The following is a 23744-nucleotide window of genomic DNA, read 5'->3' as shown; positions in this document are numbered from 1 at the left end:
ACGGGGTGCCGGCTGAGACCAGCCTTCCGTCTATTCTTGCCAGGGTGCCAGACACGTGAGTGAATCTTCCAGACTGGCCCCTGCCAGCTGAATACCACCAAGTAACCTTTGTTGATGCCACATGAAACAGAAGAATTGGCCAGCCAAGCCCCGTCCAAATCCAGACACCCAAAATCACGAGACATAGTAATAAAATAGTCATTGTCTTAAGTCACCAAGCTTTGGGATAGTTTGTTTAGGCAGCCCTAGACAACCAAAGCACTTGAACTATACCTGAATGCCCCAGGCCAGGGAGTCTCTGCTTTATCCTCTCCAGAGAAGGTTTCCAATTTTCTGCCCATGTGGGAGAGGGGCAGTGGCAGCTTTGTTGCCTGGGAAGGGGATGGAGGAGGCTGATGTTTCCTGTACAGCCTTACAAAAACAGTCTCCTGCTTTTAGTCTTAACCGGGCACCCACTTTCAGAAGTACCTGATGCAACAAATTCCCGGGCATCCTGAGAAATTCTACATCAGGTTGCTTCTTGGCTTTCCCTACTCTTGGCTTAGGAGTCATTTTTCTCAGGTCGGTGGAAGTCCATCATCACCTGTCAATCTGCTTTCCAGAGTTCCAGAATTTTGTTATTTTTCCCCTCTTGGCCCCTCGTCATTGTGAGATTAAAAACAAAACTACTCTTTTTTCAGATGGATTTCCAGAGGGAGCTGATGCAAGTGCACGTGTTCATTCTACTGTCTTTAAAGTCTCCATTGAGTCTTTCATTTCAACAATTACATTAATATTTAAAACACTGTCTTAGGTCAGGTTCCTCAAAGCATGGCCTAAGAGAGGGATTCTCTCACGTAAATGCCTCAGTGAAGGAATATGCTCAGGAGAAACTGTAAGTGAGAGAAGTAGGTCAGCACAGAGGAGGGAGCAGAGCAAAGACGTGGTTTCTGCTGAATTTTAGCCTCAGCCTAAGCTCATGGAAGCTCTGGAACATGAAGGGCATTACAAGTTTATCCCTGGCCTTTTGTACCCCATAGAAGTTAGCTTCTGACTGTGGCTTCCAGCCGGGTCTGGGGGAAGGTATGGGGAGAAAGGGGAAGCTGGGACCTGGGTTCACCTGTCTAGACAGGGTGCTGGGTGCTGACAGCATTTGCTCCATTACCCTTCCTTCCTTCCTTCCTTCCTTCCTTCCTTCCTTCCTTCCTTCCTTCCCTCCTTCCTTCCTTTCTTCCTTCTTTCTTTCTTTCTTTCTTGTAGGCTAATTGTTATTTTTAAAGGGTTGTAATAGACTCTGATCTCTCCGAGGAAATGAATTATCCTTATTTTATTTTTTTCTGCTGGTTGCTTGTTAATTTTGCTTCCTGTTTGGTTCATAAACTGAAACTCAGAAACTTTAAGTTTTCAAGCAGAGAAAAGGGACACAACCAGGTTTGGAATCCACATCAGTCTGATCCTCGCTTTCCAGTGGGTAAAAGGAGCGGCTACCAGCCTCTCAGATTTGGGTTTGTTGGGTAGCTAACACACTCCGGAAAGCTACCCACCCCTCGTTAAAACCGGAATTTGCCTGTAGGCTTAGCGGATTCATTCTGCAAACATTCACTGAGCTCTTACTGAGGTGGGGTTGGGGATGGAGAGGGAGGTGAGGGGGTGTTGGACACAGGTATTAGGAGCAGGAGCAAAGATGACCTAGACTCAGTGCCTTCAAGAGGCTTGTGTCCAACAGATAACACATCCAAGGGTGTCCAACCTGTGGCCCGCAGGCCGCGTGCAGCTCAGGATGGCTGTGAATGAGGCCCAACACAACACTGTAAATCTACTTAAAACATTTTGCGATTTTTTGTGATTGCATGTCGTGATGTATTTAATATGTGCCCCAAGACAACTCTTCTTCCTCTGTGGCCCAGAGAAGCCAAAAGGCTGGACACCCCTGGGAGTATGAACGCTGCCCTGGGGCTGAACCCAGGATCTGCTGACCAGTACAAAACCCTGGTAACCTAACAGGTGAAGAGGGAAAGATCTTGGCTGCTGCTCACTCCATGCCCAAGTTTCCCTACGGGAAGGAACTCATTTTCCTCAAGAGAGAAGTGAAACTCCTGGGAACGTTCGAGTGTATGTTTTAATAAGTAAGAGGGAAACCAAATGTGACATTCTGATATGACTTTCCCCTTTTCCGGCTACAGGTTCGGCGTGAGCCCTGCAGTGAAAGAGAAAGTGCAGTTTTTCGAGGAAGAAACTGTGATTCTCGGCGGAACTCCGGGCTCCAGCGCAGAGCTGGGTGCGGCGCGGGCGAGGGAAGGGCCCGGGGACTCCCGGAGGCGGTAGGGGCGCCCGGGCACGGGAGACGTGGAGGGTAGACCCCACGGAGACCCGGGGCAGCAACAATGCCGGGCGGGAGCAGGGCGGGCGAACCGGACGCCGGGAGAGCCCCACCGGCTGCCTCCGGGGAGCAGGCACCTGCCAGGTGCGGCCCGGCCTGGGTTGACGCGGTCCCCGCCCGGGTCCCTGCTCCAGGTGCCCTTCGCCCCGGACGATTTTCCAGTCCGGAGAGCAGAGGGACGACCAGGAACTCAGGCGCAGTCTCCACCCCAAAGTGGGGCGGGTCCACCCGGGATAAGACCGCCGCCCAGCCCTGACGAGGGTGTGACCTCCATAGCCGCTGAGGACGGGCGCTAGTACGTCTCGGCAAGGACCGGTAAGGGGACTGTGGACCGGGGGTCTTGCACTCAGGGAAGGGGCCGCGGCAGCCCATGGGTGCCTCTCGGGGCGGCCAGGCCGGCGCCGCGCCCGGGAGCGGGTTCTGGCTGTGGTCGGTCGGGCTCGGGCGGCTCAGGGTGGAGCGAGCGGCTGAGCCAGCCGGTACGAGCTCCTGGTCGACTAGAGGCGGCTAGAGGCGAACACGGCCTTTATTCAGAAAGACCTCCAGAGCGGTTTCTACAGCTCGCTATTCCAATCAGAGACTGCAGCCGTTATTTATTGAGTGCATGTGCCAAGCACTGTGCTTGGTTTGCGCATTATAAACAAAAGATTGAGTTCATATTCCCTGGAGCTGACCCATTTCAACAAGTTTTACTTATTCTTTCCTTGGTTCTTTTAAGAAACTTATGTCTTTCTTCTACTTTCTTAACCTTTCAGTCCTTTTTGTATATCTAATGCTCTCAGCACAAAACCTGGCACAGGGGACTCTGTGATTGTTGTTTAATCTGTAATTATCTTGAGGTCCATGACTTGAGTCTGCCAGTGGCTCAGTCTGACTCTTTTGTCATGGCTTTAACCAGCTGGAGACTTTAGGATCAAAAAGATTATTGCTTTTCAATCATCTGTCCAGCTTTTGTGGGAAGAATGGATGGGGTCCCCTCCTCTAAATGATCCATCCCATTGTCCATCAATTCTAGAACCTTCCACCTCCTCCTTACATTGCAAGTGACTCTTGATAGCCAAGCAAGGGACTTCTCAGACAACAGAGAGGTTGGAAGAGTAAGCAGGAGAAGAAGACAGGATTTAGAAAATGGGTAAACTGTAGCTGCCCAAGCTGTAACCTGCTTACTTCCCAGAGCCAAGTTCCCCGTACTGTATGGATCTTAGGTTACATTTCTATTGCTTTGTGGAGTACACACATAGACGCAAGCATGTACAAACACACAACTACTAAGAGTGTCTATGATCTTTCCTTTCTGTATGTTCTTGCCTGCGTTAGGGATAATTTCTCTCCAAAAGCAATTTCTGCACAAATTGGACCACACCAGCTCTCAGCATCTGAAGACTGAGCCTCCTGGGCATCCCTACACTGGTGGCCGGTTTCTTTGCTTATGTCTAGTCACTCAGTTGTTTTCCTCATCCTGCTCATCTGCTTGTAGATTAAGCCTGCCCCTCTCCAAGGAGATGGAGGTAAGTGGCAGGCACTGGGAATGGTAGGTGGTATGCCAGGGAATACCCAAAACTTCAGAATAAATATGGGGCGGAATTGTCCTTGGGTGTCACTTTTACCCAAATATTTGAGGATAAAAGCACTTCTTATACAATCACAGTTATATTTTGGAGTAGAATTCAAAGTTTAAATACCTTTTTAATGGAAAACAAGAAACTTCAAAGAATTTTTTGCATGGGTTTTGGACTGTGATTGGCCCAAATCTAGCCCTCAAAGGTTTGCTTTCAGTGCAGTTAGGGCTACTTATGGCAACAATTTGATAGGCTCTCCGGTGTCTTCCCTGGAGGGACTTTGAATAAAGTCATCCTATGTTTCTCATGTAATCATTATTTCAACCTGAGGTGGGATTATTAAACCTGGTTTTACAGACGAGGATCCCAAGGCTCCAAGTTGTGGTCATTGGTCAAGGTCAGACCACTTCAAACAGATTTACTCTCTCTGCCCTACTGTGGCTCCGTCGTGCTTGGTTTGTAGTGATTTGAGGTTTGGATTTGTGGCTGGCCTCCTGGCTTATTAACTAAATCATGACCTAATATTTTTCTCTTCCTCTTTAACTTTATTTTGTCAAGATGACATATGAGATGTGGTTAAAAGAACTGGAGCTGTTTCCACTAGAGAGGACAGGTTGAGGTGGATGTGGGGGCACCTGTTAATAACCCTAAGTGTTTGGGGGGCTTGGCACGTGGATGTGGGAATCATCTCACTCCTTGTGGCGCTAGAGAGAGCTGGGTAGGAGTTTTTTGGGGTGGCAGCTTCTGATTAAATTCAAGGAAGTGACTTGAAACCCATAGGCTGTGTGGGCTGGGAGTTTGTAAGAGCTCTCTCACCAGAGGCATTTAGGCAGAAGTAAGTGAGTACCCACAGGCCTTTTCTGATGGAGCTGTGAAGGGCACAAGGCTAAATTAAGATGACTTCTAAAGCCATGGTTTCCAAACTTCAGGTACATCCCCCAGGAAGCTTGCACAACATGCAGATTTTTGCCCCTCTTCTAAAAATTCATATCTAGTATGACAGGGTGGGACCCAGAAATCTGCATATTTAAGAGGCTCCCTGGAGAATTGTAATTCAGATGTTTCTTGAACCTTGTTTTGACAAACTAAGCTTTAAAAACACTTATATGAATATATGCATGCTTGATAAATAAAGCATTAACAAAAACGTGGGCCTGTCATTATGCTATAAACTCTAGGTAGTGTGGTAAATGCTCAAATCATCCCCATTCTCAAGCTCTTTATTGTACCTTTTTACTATACCTGTCATAGGTATCTGTACTTATTGAGTGTAATATACCCATTATACCCCATAGTTTTACAGTGCTTAATACCTCTAGACCAATATGGATCTCCAGCAAAGGTTTTTGTTTGTTTTAAGATGTAATTGAAACCGATATGGATTACTATTTCAAGACTAATTTCCCAAAGATAAGTAAGTACTGGGGATTTATTGTACAGTATGATGACAATAGCTCAGGGTTTCCCAACCTCGGGGGCACTCAGGACCAGTTAGGAACCTGAAGGCACAGCCGGAGGTGAGCTTGAATGCAATACTCTCCAATCGTCCCTAAACCATCCTCCTGCCCTGGCTCGTGGAAAAATTGTCTTCCATGAAATCAGCGCCTAGTACCAAAAAGTTTGGGGACCGTTGCAATAGCTAACACTGCTGTATGGCATAGAAGAAAGATGTTAAGAGAGTAAGTCTTAAGTTCCCTTCACAAAATGAAAAATATTTTTTCTTTTATCCTTTTTTAAAATTATATCTATTAGATGATGGGCATTAGCAGGACGTATTGTGGCAACCATTTCACGGTATATATGTAAATCAAACAAATAAAAATAAAGTTTAATCTCCCAAGAATTTAGGACTTCTATTTAAGGCCTGCTGTTGGTTTTATGGGAGTGACTTGGTGTCCGTTGTGTTTGGAGTGGACTGAGAGCTTTTGCTATGGAAACCTGAGCCACCACCTCTAAAGAATTCTTTTTAAAGTTTCAAGATATTTGAGGTTAGGAAATTGCCGTAATGCTTCTTGGTCCAGACCACTAGACATAAAAGTCATAGTGAATGTTTGATCCATAATCAGCAGCAGAGATAAATTGCAGGTAAAGGCTAGACTGTCAATTACTCTGAAAAAGACCTTTATTTTTTATTTTATCACTTGTGTAATTTACATACTAAACCTATAGAGTTAACATAGTTATTAAAAATTGCTGTTTGTTTCTTAGTAAAACATCAAGTTCTGGAAAACACCTTTAACTTTCTGCGTCAACACTATTAACCCTTTAAGGCCTAGACATAATGCAGCATAAGCAGCCTGGCTTGTAACAGAGAGAAGTTCCCACGAATGACCAGAGAGTCACTGTGGATTAGAAATTCTGGGTTAGGGAACTCATCTCCCCGCTTCCAATAGGTAACAGTAAGTTATTATCAGAAACTAATGTAGAGGGGCCCCTTGGTGAGTGGGAGCAAAGTCCCCGACTTCTGTGTGACTGAGCCATCACCCCAGGGAGGTCCGTTATAGGTACAAGCCCAGTGGCATAATCAGCCATGAGCCTCCTCTCTCACTCCTCCAGAGCGCTCGGGAAGGCCTTTCTGGGTCCTGCTTAGCTTCAGCTTCGCCTACTCTTGCTTTTTGATGCTGAACAAGGCAAGGACTTGTTGACTCAGTGGTTCTTATTCTTGTGAGAGTCACAGACCCCTTTGAGAATCTGATTAAAGCCATGAATTCTGTCTTGAGAAAAACACAGATTTGACGTTTTTCGTACAGTTTCCAGGGGGTTAAGGATACCCTTAAAAATCCAATCATGGATACCTGGCAGTTATGTAGACATCATGTTAAGAATTGCCCTAGTCCTGGCCTGGTTGCTCAGTTGGTTGGAGCATCGTCCTGTACATCAAAAGGTTGTGGGTTCAATTTCTGGTTGGAGCAGATACCTAGGTTGTGGGTTCAATCCTGGGTTGGGGCATGTATGGGAGGCAACCAATCGTTATTTCTATCGCACATGGATGTTCCTCTTCCTCTCTCCCTCTCTCTAAAATCAATAAACATGTCCTCAAGTGAGGCTAAAAAAAATGAATTGCTCTGGAATGTTTGTCATCTGTGGGCTGCAGTGCTGATGGCCACCACGCTCATGACATCACAGCTGATGTCAGTAGTGGCACGGCAGGATGCCCAGCTAGTTGAGAACTACAAAGGAAATTATTTCAATGAAAGATGATTTGATATATCTTCTTAGCCTTTTGGCTAAGATCAAATGTAAAGGTCATTTGATAACCCAAAAAACATTGCTATGAAATTGGGCAATATTGTCAAAATTTGAAAAAACGCATTTACCTTTGTTTCAGAAATTTGAACTCTAGGAATTTATTCCAAAGATATACTTGGACATGTGTACAAGGGTATATGCATTGCACTCTTGTTTGTAACAGTGAAAGGTTATAAAGGACCTAAATATCTACCAGTAAGAGACAGATTAAATTATAGAATATCCATGCAGTGCAATACTATGCAGCTCTTACAAAGTAATGCAGATCCATAGGAATGATACAGGGCGATAGCAAAGATACTTTTCTTCTTAAAAAAACAAAATGTAGGGTTGCATGGTATGCTACCGTTTCTTTAGATAAGAGTGATAGAGGCTATCTATATTCTGATATGCTTGTTAATGTATTAAATATTCTGAAAGGATACACAGGAAATTACAACAGCCGTTGCCACAGTGTGGGGGGTGATGTTCTTGCAGACATCACTATATACCTTTTTGTACTATATACCTTATCACATGTTATGGATGTTTAATTAATCATTAATTTTAATCCTCACCCAAGGTTTTTTAAAAATTGATTTTAGAGAGAAAGAAAAGGGAGGAGGGAAATATTGATGTGAGAGAGAAACATTGATCAGTTGTCTCCTACGTGCCCCGGTGTGAGATCGAACCTGCAACCTGGGTGTGTGCCCTGACCAGGAATGGAACCCAGAGCCTGTTAGTGTGTAGCACAGTGCTCTGACCAACTGAGCCACCTGGCCCAGGGCATATGTTATCAGTTTTTTAAAAATAGAGAGTTACCAATATCACCTGCCTATTTTAACATTGTGAAGAGGAAGAATGAGATAGAGATGAAGGATATATAATTATCAAATATTCCAACCTTAAAATTAATGTATGGTCATACACTTTATTATTTGAGTACGAAGAGCTAACATGCAGTTCTGCTAATATGGAGTGAAGTAGCAATCACTCATTTTTGTCATGCATTTCGGGTGGATTATTTATTCATTTGGCTATACTTAACTGGTTCCAAAAAGAATGTAAGGTGCTTTGAACTGCATGGTGGGCACAGCTCTGTATTTAAATGATCTGATTGGTTCTACTTGTCTTTAGCCGCAGAAGCAGAGAGAGGAGGTTGATGGGATAAGTCACAGCCTGTAGACTAGATAGACCTATTAGGGCAGGGCCCTTTGTAGAGAAAATTCTAGCACTGGTACCAGGTCATGGAGCACTGAGGGCTTTGGCCTTGACTCAGAGCCTGGACCCCCCCCCCTTTTCCACCAGACTATACCTTAGTCCAGTGATTTTCAAACTTTTTCATCTCGTGGCACACATAAATTAATTACTGAAATTCTGCAGCACACCAGAAAATATGTTTTTTGCCAATATGACAGAAAATAGGTATAATTTTGATTCATTCACCCAGGATGGCTACTGTTGTACTGGCTGTTGTCACTGTTTTATCTGACAATCTAAGGGGAAAGAGATCACTGCCCCATCTAAATAGTCAGATATTGCAAGTTTTAAAAATACTTATGGTGCACAGGTTGAAAATTGCAGTTTTAGTTTACAAGGGTTTTTTGCCTTTCTGCATGCTGTAACCCCCATGCTATGGGTATTAACTAATATTCACCAAATGTTTCTGCGAGTCTGACTCTGTGCAAAATACATGGGATGTTATTTTATTAAATTCTCATCCACTTTAAGTGGTCACTACTTATATCTTCCACATTGTACAGATGAGGAAACTGAGGCACAAAGGGTTCAGTAATTTGCTGGTCACATATCAGCAAGTGAGAGAGCTATGATTTGTTTTCTTTTGTAACTTATTTTTTATTATTATTTATGGATTTTAGAGAGAGAGAGAGGAAGGGAGAGAAAGAGAATAAACAATTTGTTGTTCCCCTTATTTATGCATTCATTGGTTACTTCTTTTTTTTAATATCTAGGAGAACTTTTTTTTTCAGATTTATTTATTCATCTTTAGAGGGGAAAGGAAGGAGAGAAATATCAATGTATGGATGCTTCTCATGAGTCCCCTGCCGGGAACCTGCCTGCAACCCAGGCATGTGCCCTGACTGGGAATCGAACCACAATCGTGTGGTTCACAAGCCCACGCTCAATCCACTGAGCTACACCAGCCAGGGCCATTGGTTGCTTCTTATATGTGCCCTGAATGGGGATCAAACCTGCAACCTTGCTGTATAGGGACAACATTCTAACCAACTGAACTACCCAGCCAGGGCCCTCTCTTTTTAAAAATGAAAGTTGGAATGCAGTGCCTGAGAAGGCCCACAGCTTACTGTGGGTTTGGGGGTATTTGTCCAGATTTGGCTTATCATATCTTGATTACTATACCAGGGGTGTCCAACCTGTGGCCCCACAGGCCATATGCAGTCTAGGATGGCTGTGAATGCAGCCGAACACAAAATCGTAAATTTACTTAAAACATTATGAGATTTTTGTTTTGTTTTGTTTTCGTTAGTGTTTGTGCATTTAATGTGTAGCCCAAGAGAACTCTTCTTCTTCCAGTGTGGCCCAGAGACACCAAAAAGTTGGACACCCCTGCAACCAAATGCTGGAAAGCCACTACTCAAGAGGCAGGTACTGATGTAAAGGAAAGTGGTTTATTTTGGGGTGCCAGTCACCTGGAAGATGGGGAGCTCATGTCACAAATCCTATCTCCAGGGAGGATGGAGGACTCAGGTCTCAAAGCTCATCTCCACCTATCAGTGGAGGCAAAGGTTTTTCTGTTCTGGCGGAACAGAACAAAGAGATCAAAGGAGGGGGTTGCAAAGTTCTCTACGTGCAGACGAGCACAGTCCGTTCTAGTAAGGCAAGTGATGGTCTGGTGTGCGTCACCCTGGTTTATCATCTTGAGTCATGAATCATCTTGATTCATGTCATCTCCGCTTCACATCATCCTGGTTCCGTGGCCGAAGGTCAGCAAACTTCCTGCAGCTGGGATTCCTAGAAGTTGAGGTATGAGGCATCTGAAACAGTCAATTGCATAACATCAAAGAGTGGACTGGTAGTTGCCAGGAGCTACTCAGAACCACGCCCTCTGGGCTCCAGTGACAAGATGGTGGCTTGAGAGACACCAGCGGTAGGAAGGGGGAGACTGAGGAGTCTGGCATTGGGGCAAGTAGAGGCCATTTTCCCTTTTCTAAACCCTTCCCCTCGAGAACTAGGATTTGAACTTGGCAGTCTGATTCTGTATCCTGTGCCACCGTGTTAAAATGTATAATGAATTATAATCGCGGTTCAATTCCCAGTCAGGGCACATGCCTGGGTTGCAGGCCAGTTCCCTGCAGGCCAGCTCCCAGCAGGGGACGAACAAAAAGCAACCATACATTGATGTTTCTCTCCCTCTCTCCTTCCCCTCTAAAGATAAATAAATAAACAAAATCTTTAAAAAATGTATAATGAATTATAAGTGGGGAATCAACCAGAAAATGCACGTCTGGGAGGTTAAACTTACTATGGGATTGGAATCTTGGATAGGGTAAGAGTAGAGTCCATGTCCACACTGCTTGTCCAAAATGAACTTGATGTTGACCTAAGTCATTCTAAGTACCTAGGAGGTCCCAGCTGATAGTTGAGGAGTGTAGAGCAGACTTTGAACCAGGACGATGTGCTCATGATTACAGTGGCCTGTCCCTGTGGAGCAAGACTTGGGGAAGCATCTAAAGGCAGGAGATGCGGGTCAGCCCCTTGGGGACAGGTCCTTAGCACGGTGGGACTGCATGATACATGATCTGACGTATTATGCACACGCTGCCCTAGAGGTATGCCTGACTTTATCACAGGCAGGCTGAGAAGGCTTGCTGGAAGGGAGGCCTTTACACTGAGGTTGGGATGAGAGGAGAAAGGCGTATGCACGGGCATGGGGATGAGAAAGCAAGTCCTGTCAGTCAGAGCAGGGCTAGTCCCTGGGGACAGAGCCAGAGAGCCCTTGGAAGTGAAGATGATTCTGTACGCCTGTGGAAGACAGGACCAATCAGTATAGGAGACAGGCCCTAGAAGGTCCAAGGACCCCATATTAAGAATCTGCAGGCCTGGATTGTAAATCCTATTTTATTTTGCATCTGCTCCAGTGGTTAGCACAGTTATATATCAAACATTTTTTGAATGAAATGAAAGCACCACTGGGTACCTGGAAGGAATCAAGGCACAAACGGAGAGACAAGACTCCTTGCTTCCCTGTCCTTCACCTGGCCAACTCTCGAAGGTTCAGCTTGGACAGTTTCCTTCCCTGATTGACCTTATCTGGCCTGTCCTGTGTGCTCCTCTCTCTCTGCAGTTCCTCTGTCCCAGGCATGTTCACACCTTATTGTGTCTTAATACAGCCCTGAGTCCTTCACTCAGCTTTGAGCTTCTCTGAGGGCAGGGACCATAAAGCACCATCCTCTGGCCTAGCCCATACTGGGTGCTCATCAATGGGGTGCTCAACAAATGTACAGTTTTCCATGGATGGAAAATGTGGTCCAGCCTTCAAGCTCAGCCTGCTTCAACATGACCCATTTTTGAAAATCACTTTTCCAGCCTTGTCTCCTACGGCTCTCTCAATGTCCTCCATCTCCAGCCCAACTCCAGAGAACTCTTTTCCAAGTAAGTCTCACCATTCATGATCTTAGCTGATGTTTCATTTTTACTGTTCTCTCTGCTTGCAGAACTCTTTCCCTCTTGAATTCTTAATGGTCTTTCTCAGCGAGTCAACTGAGAGCTCTTTGAATCTCTGGAGGGTGGAGGACACGACTTATTTCCCCCACAGCCCGCAACTCTGATCATAGTTACCACCTGCTGCTTTTGCCTTTGGATTAGTTTACACCTGTTTTGTTTCTTTTACTAGTTTACACACTCTTTGAGAGCAGCTCCTTGAGAGCAAGATTGTGTCTCCTCCTTTGTTTTTCTCACAATGTCTAGTATCCAATAAGAGCAAAATAAATATTCAAGTAAGGAATCTGAGTGCCTGTACACAAAGTGACTGCAGTTTTGGAATTGGGGTCTCATGCAGGGACCACCTATGTGAGAATCAGGATTGAACTTGGTGTGAGGAGAATAACTGGGGGTTCTTAGTGAAACCTGATTAAATAAGGCCTCTGGAATCAACCCAAGATTTACTCAAGCTCTAGAGTGTAACATCCCCAAAATCTGTAGTATTTCTAAACTCTCCCCAAGGGGTTGTTGTGCACGGTGAAGTGTGAGAACTTTTCCCAGATATCATGTGAAGCATGTGTAGTCTATATTAATCAGGCTCTTTTGAGGTCGTAGCTTCAGACAAAGTGTCCTGACGATATCCAAGGCCAGCAGAAAGGGGGGAGTTGACAGGCTGACCCTGTCTTTCGAGGGAAATTCTTTCTCGAAGCCTTTTGGTGGGGTCATCTGTATTTCACATTGACCAGCAGTGTTTGCGTGGCCGCTCATAAACCACGGGTGGTAGTTAGGGGGTTTGCCTTGGAATAATCATTTTTCTCCTGGGGTGAGTCCCTGCTTCCTGGTTTTCCAAGCCCAGTCGCTAAAGTCATGAAGGTTCTCTCAGTAAGGGAAGGAGGCTATAATGTGGTTGACATTATTGTTAATGCCTGCAGAAATCTGGCTCTATAGTGAGTACTGTGTCAACTCTATGCCAGAATAAACTAGCCCTCACAGGTGGGGTTACACCTGGAGGGCAGGGCAGGGAGTGGAATTGTGCCCTTTGTCTGGGATTCTCAGCCTGCCTATTCTAGGGCTGAATAACCTCCTTTATGGTCTGCCAGCACCAACATGTGGGAAGAGAATCGACTTTGGAGTTTCACACACATTGTGAAATAACAGATCAGGCCTACCAGGAGTGATGCACATTTGCAGTGGATGGTTTTGAGAACTCTGTACTGTTTAAATGATCTCTGGCGAACACATTTCCCAAGTCATACTTATGCAGATATTTTTAACGCTAATGATAGGACTCCCCTCCCCGCATTAATATAATTCTTCTTTGGGTTTTTTGTTTGTGTTTTTTCCCCTCATTCCCTTATAGTTTAGGTAAGACCGTGAATGGGAATCTCCACTTAGGAAATGCCCATGGGGTGTTTGGGAACTTTTTTACGCATCAGTAGTTGGAATCTAGAAACTTGACAAAAGAGCAGCAGTTCTCAAATTTGAGGCTTTGTAAGAATCACCTGGAGGTTCTTCTTAAAAACCAAATTGCTGCCCCCCCCCCCCCCCGCCCCGAGTTTTGGAGTCTGTAGGTCTGGGCTTGGGGTGGAGAATCTGCACTTTGACCAAGTTCCCAGCTGATGCTGTCGGTCAGGGAACCACTTTCACAACGGCTGAGTTGTGTGAACTTTGGAGGTTGAAATACTGGCCTGGATTTATTAAAAAGATAAAACTGATGAGATTTTAATCTGTATATGGTACATTCTGTCCTTTTCAGGTTCCTTATTAAAGGTGCCCCAGGGCCTTCCCACCAGGGCTGTGCTTTGCGTGGATGGGACTCCCATCTGCTGTACTTCGGAATCTGGGCCAGGCTTATTGGAAGTGAGTAGGTGGAGTGACATGCACATACTATCCCTCCAGGCCAAGCATGGTTTTCTGAGCACCAAAAGTGGCCCTAAATGTTGGTCTTTAAACCTGGCTTCCACCTAGAAAAGAAATGAAATTCACATACATGCTCAAACATGGATGAACCTTGAAAACATTATGCTAAGTGAAATAATCCAGACATAAAAGGACAAATACATGAGTCCATGTATATGAAGTGCCTAAAATAGTCAAATTCATAGAGACAGAAAGTAGAATGAGGCCCTGGCTGGTGTAATTCAGTAGGCTGAGCCTGGGCTGCAAACCAAAGGGTCACCAGTTCGATTCCCAGTCAGGACACATGCTTGGGTTGCCTGCCAAGTCCCCAATGAGGGCCATGTGAGAGGCAACCACTCATTGATGTTTCTCTTTCTCCCTTCCTTCCTCTCTCTCTAAAAATAAATAAATTTAAAAAAAAAGAAAAGACAGTAGAATGATGGTTATTAGGGGTTAGGTGAGAGGGAGAGGGGGAGTCAGTGTTTAATGGGTACAGAGTCTCCAGTGGGGATCCTGGAAAAGTTCTGGGATTGGATAGTGGTGATGGTCACACAACATTGTGAATTCAATGAATGTCACTGGATTGTATACTTAAAAATGGTTAGAATGGTAAATTTTGTTATATGTATTTTACTACAGTTAAATACAAATTATCCTTTTGTTAGGATGGTCGGTGATGTGGGCTGTGAAAGAATTCACAAAGAAAAGAGAGTAAAGTTTTTATTCACTCTCTAAGAAAGGAGAGGGGCATGGTGTGGAGAGATACACCAGCATCGAGGGGCGGGGGGGTGGGCTTTGAGTTTTTAATGGGTTATAATTGGATTAAAAAGGGGTGTGGGAGTTGCTATTGTGTGGCCCCTGGGCTGTCGGGTTTTGTAATAGGGGCTGCAGTTAATTCCAAAGTTATCTTCTGCCTGTGACTGTAGGGAGCGGTTAGTCATGTTCTGTTCTTGCTTCCAGTGATTTCCAGTCCTGGGGCAATAAGATCAGAAGGGTAAAATGTTAGTCATGTTTAACAAGGGCACAGGCCTGCTCCACAAATGCCACCACCATAGCAAATGACGCTGACTTTGTCCTTCACCTTTTTCATTGCTGTCCTGTCTCCTCTAGGTGAGCTGGGGCATCTTTTGCAATTCTTGTATCAACCCATCAGAGCTGATTATTAAATTTTCAGGGGTTTGCAAGTTGGTTGTTAAATATAGTCACTATTTGAAATTAAATCATGTGTATTTAGGAGTAAATAAACTATATTAAAATATAAGTATTTATAAATGATATATTTAAAAGAATTCATCACTTAATCACTTTACTACCTTTTTCTATTGTATATCTTCTCGAGGTTGTGTATGTCCATCATGTCTGTGTGGTGAAAATACTATGTGATGGTGTACTACTGCCTGTCTATTCGCAACCCCAAGTTCAGTGACATCACATTGAAAAGGGGTTATGTTGGAAGTATTTACACTGAGCAAATGGCTACAAATCAGGGTTGTCTCTTCTCGGAGAGCCAGATGTTAATGTATCAGCATACCCCTCATCTTACCTTGTCATATTGGTGGGGCAGGATGGGAACAATTTTGTAGGAATAAGGCCCTAGCTACTTGGGATCTTCTATCGAAACTTTCTTTAATTGAATTCTAGCCCTTTCTAAATACCCGTGTCTTTGAGTGTTTTTGCAGTGCCTAAAAAATCTGTGGCCAAGTTTAGTGGGTGGGAGCAAGTGAGTCAGTAAGAGAGTTACTTTAACTTTCTGGGCAAGAGTTCTCTCAACTGGCACGTGAAAGGGGTGGGAGAAAAACTAGTAGAAATAAATTCACTATTCTAGCAATGAGAAAGAGATACTTTTAAAAAAGTTTTTTTATGGGTGTTTTTCAACATATATTCAAGTAGAGAATAATGAAAATGAACCTCCATGAACTTATTCATCACGCAGCTCAACCATTATCAACATTTCACCAAAAAAGGGATTTTTCTAACTATTGAAGTAATAAGAGTACAAAGAAAAAGATGAATAAATATGATTTTAAATTTTTCTACTAAATTTTACTGTACTAAAAAGAGAATATAAAGTTAGAAAAATTCTTAATAATAAATTTTAGATATAAAATATTATAATATATGATAATTTCTATAAATGTTAACAAAGCACTAAGATCTTAAAAATGGGCAAAAAATGAAAACATAATTTGAATACAAGTAGAAAAAAAAGATTCAGTAGTATGACTACTAATTTAAAAAAATCAAGTTAAACCCATAATAAGGTTCAATATTACATCTAAACATTAAATTAAGAATAAATAAATAAATAAAGCAAGCAAGTTTCTGGCTGGCTGGGCTTTGGATAACCTTATACATTTGGAGAACAACTGGAAATATTCATAATCATCATAATCGTATCACAAGAAATAGGTCTAAAAAATAAAATACCTACAAAGGTATTTACTATAAAGACTATTGTCATGGTATGAAATATACTCTGAACAACCAATAGTGGGACATTGAATAAATTACAACATGTCAATACAATGGGAGAGTAAAAATTAGTAAAATGATAAATATGGTAATTGTGTGGAAAATGGAAAATTAAGAGGAGAGGGTAGAACATGAAATCATATATATATACTATGATCACAACTGTGCTATAAGATTAGAAAAGAAAATGCAAGTAGATAACCTAAGTTTACATTGTTTTCAACTGTCCTTTTCAGCGCTTAAGGTTGACTTAATCATTTACAAAATAAAATAAAAGGAGGAAATAGATGATTACAAAAGGCCTTATAGTCTGTAAAATTCACTGAAAGTCCATCTTTTCCATTTGTAGGCAGTGGACAGATCCATAATTTTCAGCCTTGAAATGGAAAATTCTGCCTCTACCCATGTTCTGCTGGGTTTGGGAAACGAGTTTGTCATATATCCAGGCAATGTAAATAATAACAGTTGAACAAAAGGAGAGGTTAATAGTTAACAAGTAAAATTAGCACAGACGGACTGTCCAGGGTCTGTACTTAATTGTTACCATCATACAACCCTGAAGTCGCTAAAGCAGCAATTAAACCGGACAATACATTTTCTGCTGTGTACATTTTTTACCCTTAATATTAAAAATAAATAAAAGTTATTCTTAAAGAGATAACCAGCATTTTCTGTTTCATCTTTCTTTGTGATTTTTTGAGGTGCTATATTAAATTTTCTATAATTTCTGTAGATAATCTCTCTTTCTTTTAGAAGGATTCATGCCAGAGAATTTTATTTTTATGGAGAAAAATTTAGTTGAAACCAAACAGTAGTGAAAAGAATGATGTTTAGATATAATTTTGCAAGCTCTCTTAAATACACGTGTGTTTTAAAATCTAAAGTCTCTTGCCATTTGATTAAATAGAGGGAGGAAGAGGGTGATCATAGAAAATTAATCTTGATCTTGATCTGCTGAGTGCAGAATATGTAAGCCAAAATCTTTAGTCCCAAAGGATTTATTGATATTGTTGTGGTCATTTTTCTTCTCCTATTTGGAATGTTATCTTATTCTGTAAAATAGTGAGGATGCCCAATAGTTTCCTGAATGTTTCTTCTGAACTAAGTGGATTATTTTCAGGAATAGTCTTTCCCTTTAAATATTCTATGGCTTCATTCTTTCCCTTATTCTCTAGCATTTTGTCAGAGTGTATTTTTCTTTTTATTCAACAAATGGTGAAACGAAGACACTAAAAAGATGAAGGTTTTTTGTGAGACTTAAAATGATAATCTCATCATTCATGTAGAGTGTTTACAACAGTATCTGACACATAATAAAATAAGTCCTTAACAACAGGTGTAATAATTGTTAGACACAATGAGACATGTCTAGAGCAGAGCTGTGCAACAGAAATATAAGGTGAGCCACGAATATAAGTTTGAAGTATCTAGTAGTAACATTTTTAAAAGTAAAAGATATAGGTAAAATTAACTTTAATAATAGAGATTATTTTATCCAATAGATTAAAAGTATTATTTCAATATGTAATCTATATAAGTGTTATTAATGAGATATTTTATAGTCTCCTTTTTTCTAAGTCTTTACAATTTGTTGTGTATTTTACACTGATAGAACATCTAAATTTGAATGCTAAATTTTCATCAGAAATATTTGATCTGTGTTTAGATTTCATAAAATTTAGTTTTCATGTAGATTTGCCTACCCAATTTTTTTGAACATACTTAAAGTTTTCCAAATCTGAATTGAGTACCAAAACATAGTTTTTCTTTCCTATGGAAAGTTTTTTTTTTCCGTATTTGCACCCCTGTTGGAAAAACTGGTTTATCCTTTTTATAAGAGTTGATTGACTTTGAAACTAAGAGCATAACACTTTCAAAACTGCACCTGTCCAGACTAATTCACTAACTCTTATGCCAAGCCGGTCTCTTTGTTCTTCACTGAGCCAGTCATGATACTCCTGCCTCTCCACTCGGTTCCACGGCAGAGATGTGCCTTGGTTTTAAAATTTTAAATGTGTCCATACTTATTTTTTTAACTGGAAAATAATTTGTTATAATTAATATAAGTATTTAAATTTAATTACAAATTATAATTTTATCATTATAACTTGTGCTGTCTTTAAACCATATTCAAATAAACACATTGAAAAGTAGCATTAGTGCAAATAAAATATATCATCGAAAGTGAATAAATCTGTGATACCAACTAGATTGGCGATGTGATCAGGTTTAATGCCAGAATAAATGCAATGTGGCTGACCCATGCACTATACAATGCAACCCATGGTTAAAGTGAGATGTAGCCAGACCAAAACATTAAAGTTGTGTGTTATGGAAAAATATTTTCTACTGCTTCCATTTAAAAAATTAAATGTAATTAAAATTAAACATTCAGTCTCTCAGTCACATTGAACGCATTTCAAGGGCTCAGTAAACACAGATGGTTTGTGGCTGCAGCATTGTACAGTTCAGGCGTAGAGACTGTGTCTGTGGAGAGACAGGGTGAGCAGAGTAACAGTCCCACGTTGGACACCTTGTTGTGCTGACATCAGCTTTATGCAGGAGAGGAAGTTGTTGGAACAGTGCCTCTTCCAGTTCCCAGTTTCAAGATGGTTTTCTCTTTGTTCCTCTCTGCCTTTCCAAGGCAGTATCTTTTCCTACTCCCAATGCCTGGTTCTCTGAGCTAAAACTTAAAAATTAAAAAAATGTTAAGGTTTCTGGTCAAGATGGAGACATAGAGAGACATGGCTTGCCTCTTTGCATAACCACATCAAAATTACAACTAAAATATAGAACAGCCATCATTCAGACTGTCAGAAATTGAGCTGAATGGAAGTCTGAGAACTATGGAACTGGAGAAACCACATCCATCCAGACTGGTAGGAGGGGTGCAGATGAGGAACAGGCTGGCCCCACATCCATGTGGATAAAAATTCAGGAGAGATGTATCAGGAGCAAGGAGTCCCAGGCCCCCACCAGGCCCGCACCAGGCCCCCCAGCCCAGGGTTCCAGTGCCAGGAAAATAAGTCCCCACAACTTCTGGCCAAGAAACCAATGGGGACTGAGTCAGTGGAGGAGACTGCTGCCGCCCTAAGCAGTTCCTCCTGGGGAACCCACACGGACTCACCTACTCAAACTCACTCCCTCTGGGCTCCAGTGCTGGGGTGGCAGTTTGAACAGCACCAGTGGTATACAGAGAGAGAGTGAAGTGTCTGGCATCAAGGTGAGCAAAGGCCATTGTCCTTTTGCTGAGCCCCACCACACACAGAGCCGGTAGGCTAGTGCCACCTGTGAGACCCCATCAACCTGGCTAATACCGTGTGACCCACCTTAGAGATCCACAGAGGCTCTACCCCACCCAACTTACAGGCCAACCTAACCTGCTTTTCCATAAGAATGGCTCATCTTGGCTCCTAAATGCTGTCAAACAAGCAATACCTGGCTTCAGTCAGCCCTAGCGGCTGCCAGGTTAGTCACAACTTGGCTGCACCTGGGAATCTCCAAGCCCAGAAAAAGTAGTAGCCATCTCAGATTGCTTTACAGCTCAGGCAGGGTGCCCCAGGCAACACATGGGTAAGCGCCAACCTTGGCCTGCACCACCCAGGAAACCCAGGGCCAATGCACCCAGTGGATAGCTACAGACCAGGACTGAGCACCAAAACCATGCCCCTGCACAGCTGATCCTCCACAGAGGGTAGAGGTTGGTGGTCAGTGGCCACAGCCAGACCTTGCAGCTGACTGGCCTGGGTAAATCCCTCTAATTGATCTGCCAATGGCAAGCAAAGCTCAACTGTAAGAGGAGGATGTACTCACACAAAGGGTGCACCTCGAGTACCTGGTTTGGGTGATGGGGAGGCTATGCCACTGGACCCTATAGGACACCTACTACATCAGGCCACACTACCAAGACACAGAGTCATGGCAGCTCTACCTAATACATAGAAACAAACACAGGGAGGCTGCCAAAATGAGGAGACAAACAAACATGGACCAAATGAAAGAACATATTAAAACTCCAGAAAAAGACTTAAATGAAATGGAGATAAGCAATCTATCAGATACAGCATTCAAAACACTGGTTAAAGGATGCTCAAGGAACTTAGTGAGGACCTCAACAGCATAAAGAAGACCCAGTCAGAAACAAAGGCTATGGAACTTAAAATAAAGAACAATTTACAGGGAAACGGCAGCATAGTGGATGAAGCCAAGAATCAAATCAATGATTTGGAACATAAGGAAGCAAAAAACAACCAATCAAAACAAGAAGAAGAAAAAAGAATTTTAAAAAATGAGGATAGTATAAACAGCTTTTGGGACAACTCTAGGAAGTCCAACATTTGCTTCATAGAGGTGCCAGAAGGAGAAAAGAAATAGCAAGAAATTTGAAATCTATCTGAAAAAATAGTGAAAGAAAACTTCCCTAATTTGGTGAAGGAAACAGATGTGCAAGTCCAGGAAGCACAGAGAGTCCCAATTATGGATACAGAGGGGCCCACTCTAAGTTAAGACACATCATTATTAGAAGGCCAAAGGTTAAAGATAAAGAGAGACTCTTAAAAGCAAGAGAAAAGAAATTAGATCCCGGAAGGTTGCCAGATGGGAAAGGGGTGTGAGGGAATGGGTTAAGAGGTGAAGGGATTAAGAGGTACAAATAGATAGTTACAGAATAGCCATGGGGATGTAAAGTACGGTATAGGAGATAGAGATGCCAAAGAACTTATACACTTGACCCATGGACATGAACAACAGTGGAGGGGATGTCTGAAGGAGTAGGGGTGCTGGGTGGAGCGGGTCAAAGAAGGAAAAAATCAGGACAACTGATTTTTAGCATAATCAGTAAAATACAATTTAAAAAATCATATGTGTGTGTATGTGTGTATGTATGTATATTACTTCCCAGCATGCATTTCTGCCAGGGTTCTTCAGATTGGTCACCTCTCCCTTCATCTGCTCTATCACCACAGTGTCCAGCCCAGCACCTCTTGGTTGGTTTGGGAGTAAGGAAGGTCAGTAATAAGTTTACCTCACAGCTCCTCAACTCAGGTGGTAGTCAGGGCTGTGGTTTTCTTTATGGATCCCCACAGCTCATCATACAGAGCTGATGAAGAGTTATAGCCCATCTCCTTTCGCTGTATCTGTCTTAGTTTCAGTTCCTCTCAGCTTCTGACAATATCTCATTTCAGTCCTAGTCTTTTTGGTTTTGTCATGACTTTCTTCCTTTCCCTTCCCCTGCCTTCATGAGGTTTTTAACAAAATACTGGGAGAGGCTGCATCAGAAATAGCAAGTTCCTTATTTTTTTAGATTTTATTTATTTATCTTTAGAGGGGAAGGGAAGGAGAGAAGGAGAGAAGTATCAGTGTATGGTTGCCTCTCCTGAGTCCCCTGCTGAGAACTGGCCTGCAACCCAGGCATGTGCCCTGACCGGGAATCAAACTGCGATTGTGTGTTTCATAGGCCCGCGCTCAATCCACTGAGCTACGCCAGCCAGGGCAGAAATAGCAAGTTCCTTATATGAAGCAGAAATCCCCCGTGGAAGATTTTAAACAGTTCTGTTTTTGTATCCTTCTGCCAGAGTCAACTTGGATTCTGGAAAGATTTGGAAATAGAGCCCAGCCCTGTCCCACTGAAGGAGTGGCTGAATCAGAGGAAGGGGCAGCTGCTCACAAAGCTAGAATATTTGCAGAGCATAGGAGGCATCAGAATAAAATGGAACATTTGAGAGCAGTGTTTATTCTCAGGTCACTTCCAGAGCTCCAAGGCTGAGCCAGTGTAAATCTATGAAGGAAAACTCAGCTGCTTTTCCTATTCATCTGGGAACTGTTTTCTTCCCTCATGGGCAAACTGAACTGGTTGTTTTGGTAGGGAAATGACAGGGCTGCATAGTACCTGTTTTCCTACCTACAGGCAAATAAGACCTAGCAGGACAACAGGAGGCCTAGCTGCGTGTCTGCCTTTCTCACTGGCCCACTGCAAATCCCTTCCCTACTATAGTAGCCCCCTCCAATCCACAAGGGATATGGTCCAAGACCCTAATGGATGCTTGAACCTGTGGATAGTAATGAACCTGATATACATACATACATGCACACCTATGATAAAGTTCACTTTGTAAATTAGGCACATTAAGAGATTAACAATGACTAACAATAAAATAGGATAATTATGACATACTGTAATAAAAATTTATGTGCATGTGCCACCTCTCTGTCTCTCTTTCTCATAACAGGGATAACAACTAAGTGACTAACACATGTAGCACATACAGCATGGATACACTGGACATAGGGCTGATTCACATCCCAGGTGGGACAGAATGGGATGGTACGAGATTGCATCGTGCTGCTCAGAACTGCATGAAATGTAAAACTTAGAAATCATTTATTTCTGGAATTTTCCATCCAATATTTTTGGGCTGTGGTGGACTGTGGGTAATTGAAACCACAGCCAGTGAAACGTGGATCAGGGAAGACGAATGTACTTTAGGTTTTTTAGTCAGGTCCAGTCTGTCTATTCCCTTCCTGCGCCATCAGATTTCTCAGTGTGCTTATATCTCAGCCTTGGAATTGCTCTCTTACCTGTGGTTAGCTTAACATTTTGATCTTATCAATGCTGAGATCAAAAGAATAGTTGTGTTTGAAGTCTGCATGGGCATCGCCTCTAACAGTGTAAGCAAATTCCAACCAGGGCTTGAGAAAACACGTCATAGCTGTGCCGAATCCATAGTGCTTTCCCCCCCCCCCCCAAATCTATAGCTTTGATTGAAAGCCTGTAATGTTTTTGGTTCATAGTAAAAGCTAGAAGAGCTATATCTGGCATTTTTTCTTTCACAAGCTGGTGCGTACTGGACAATGTTATTATTATATTGATGTGGCTAGAGCTAGTATAAACATAATCAAAAGAATTATTGCCCTGGCTGAGTGACTTAGTTGGTTGGAGCATTGTTCCCCACACTAAAAAGATTGCAGGTTTGATCCCACGTCAGGGCACATACCTAGGTTGTGGGTTTGGTCCCCAGTTGGGGCATGTATGGGAGGCAACCTGTTGATGTTTCTCTCTCACATCAATGTTTCCTTCCTTCCTTCCTTCCTTCCTTCCTCCCTCCCTCCCTCCCTCCCTCCCTCCCTCCCTCCCCTCTCTCTAAAATCAATAAACATACCCTCAGGTGAGGACTAAAAAAAATTTTTATTAGCCCTGGCTGGTGTAGCTCAGTGGATTGAGCGCGAGCCTGTGAACCACATGATTGCGGTTCGATTCCCAGTCAGAGCACATGCCTGGGTTGCAGGCCAGTTCCCAGCAGGGGACTCACAAGAGGCAACCATACATTGATATTTCTCTCCTTCTCTCCTTCCCTTCCCGTCTAAAGATAAATAAATAAAATCTTTTTAAAAAATCTTATGAAAAAACAATTTTTTATTGTTGTTCAAATATAGTTGTCTCCATTTTAGGATTAAAATTTTTTTAAAGGGTTATTCTTTTTAACCTCCTTAGACACTAGTTCCAGAGCACAGAACAAAGAATACAAGGCCAGCTTTCCTGATGTGGG

At 42.7% G+C, this 23744-nt stretch overlaps 1 protein-coding gene across 2 annotated transcripts in view; it reads left to right on the top strand.

The window, feature by feature from the left end:
- The first annotated feature begins 2585 nt into the window (after positions 1-2585).
- The window catches only part of ANXA4 (annexin A4), a 65631-nt gene continuing 44472 nt past the window's right edge, over positions 2586-23744 (top strand). The window contains exon 1 of one of the 2 annotated variants that reach the window (XM_037048173.1): positions 2586-2674. The gene's annotated coding sequence lies outside the window, so the exon portion shown is untranslated. Of the gene's footprint in view, positions 2675-13668; positions 13690-23744 lie in introns of those variants that run through there. The other variant, XM_037048174.1, reaches the window with a different exon arrangement.

This window comes from Sturnira hondurensis, unplaced genomic scaffold, assembly GCF_014824575.4.
Source record: "Sturnira hondurensis isolate 20B ecotype Veracruz unplaced genomic scaffold, ASM1482457v3 Scaffold0006413, whole genome shotgun sequence".
Lineage (NCBI taxonomy): Eukaryota > Metazoa > Chordata > Mammalia > Chiroptera > Phyllostomidae > Sturnira > Sturnira hondurensis.
The sequence above is the reverse complement of the archived record's forward strand: the minus strand, read 5'-3'. Positions and strand labels throughout refer to the sequence as shown.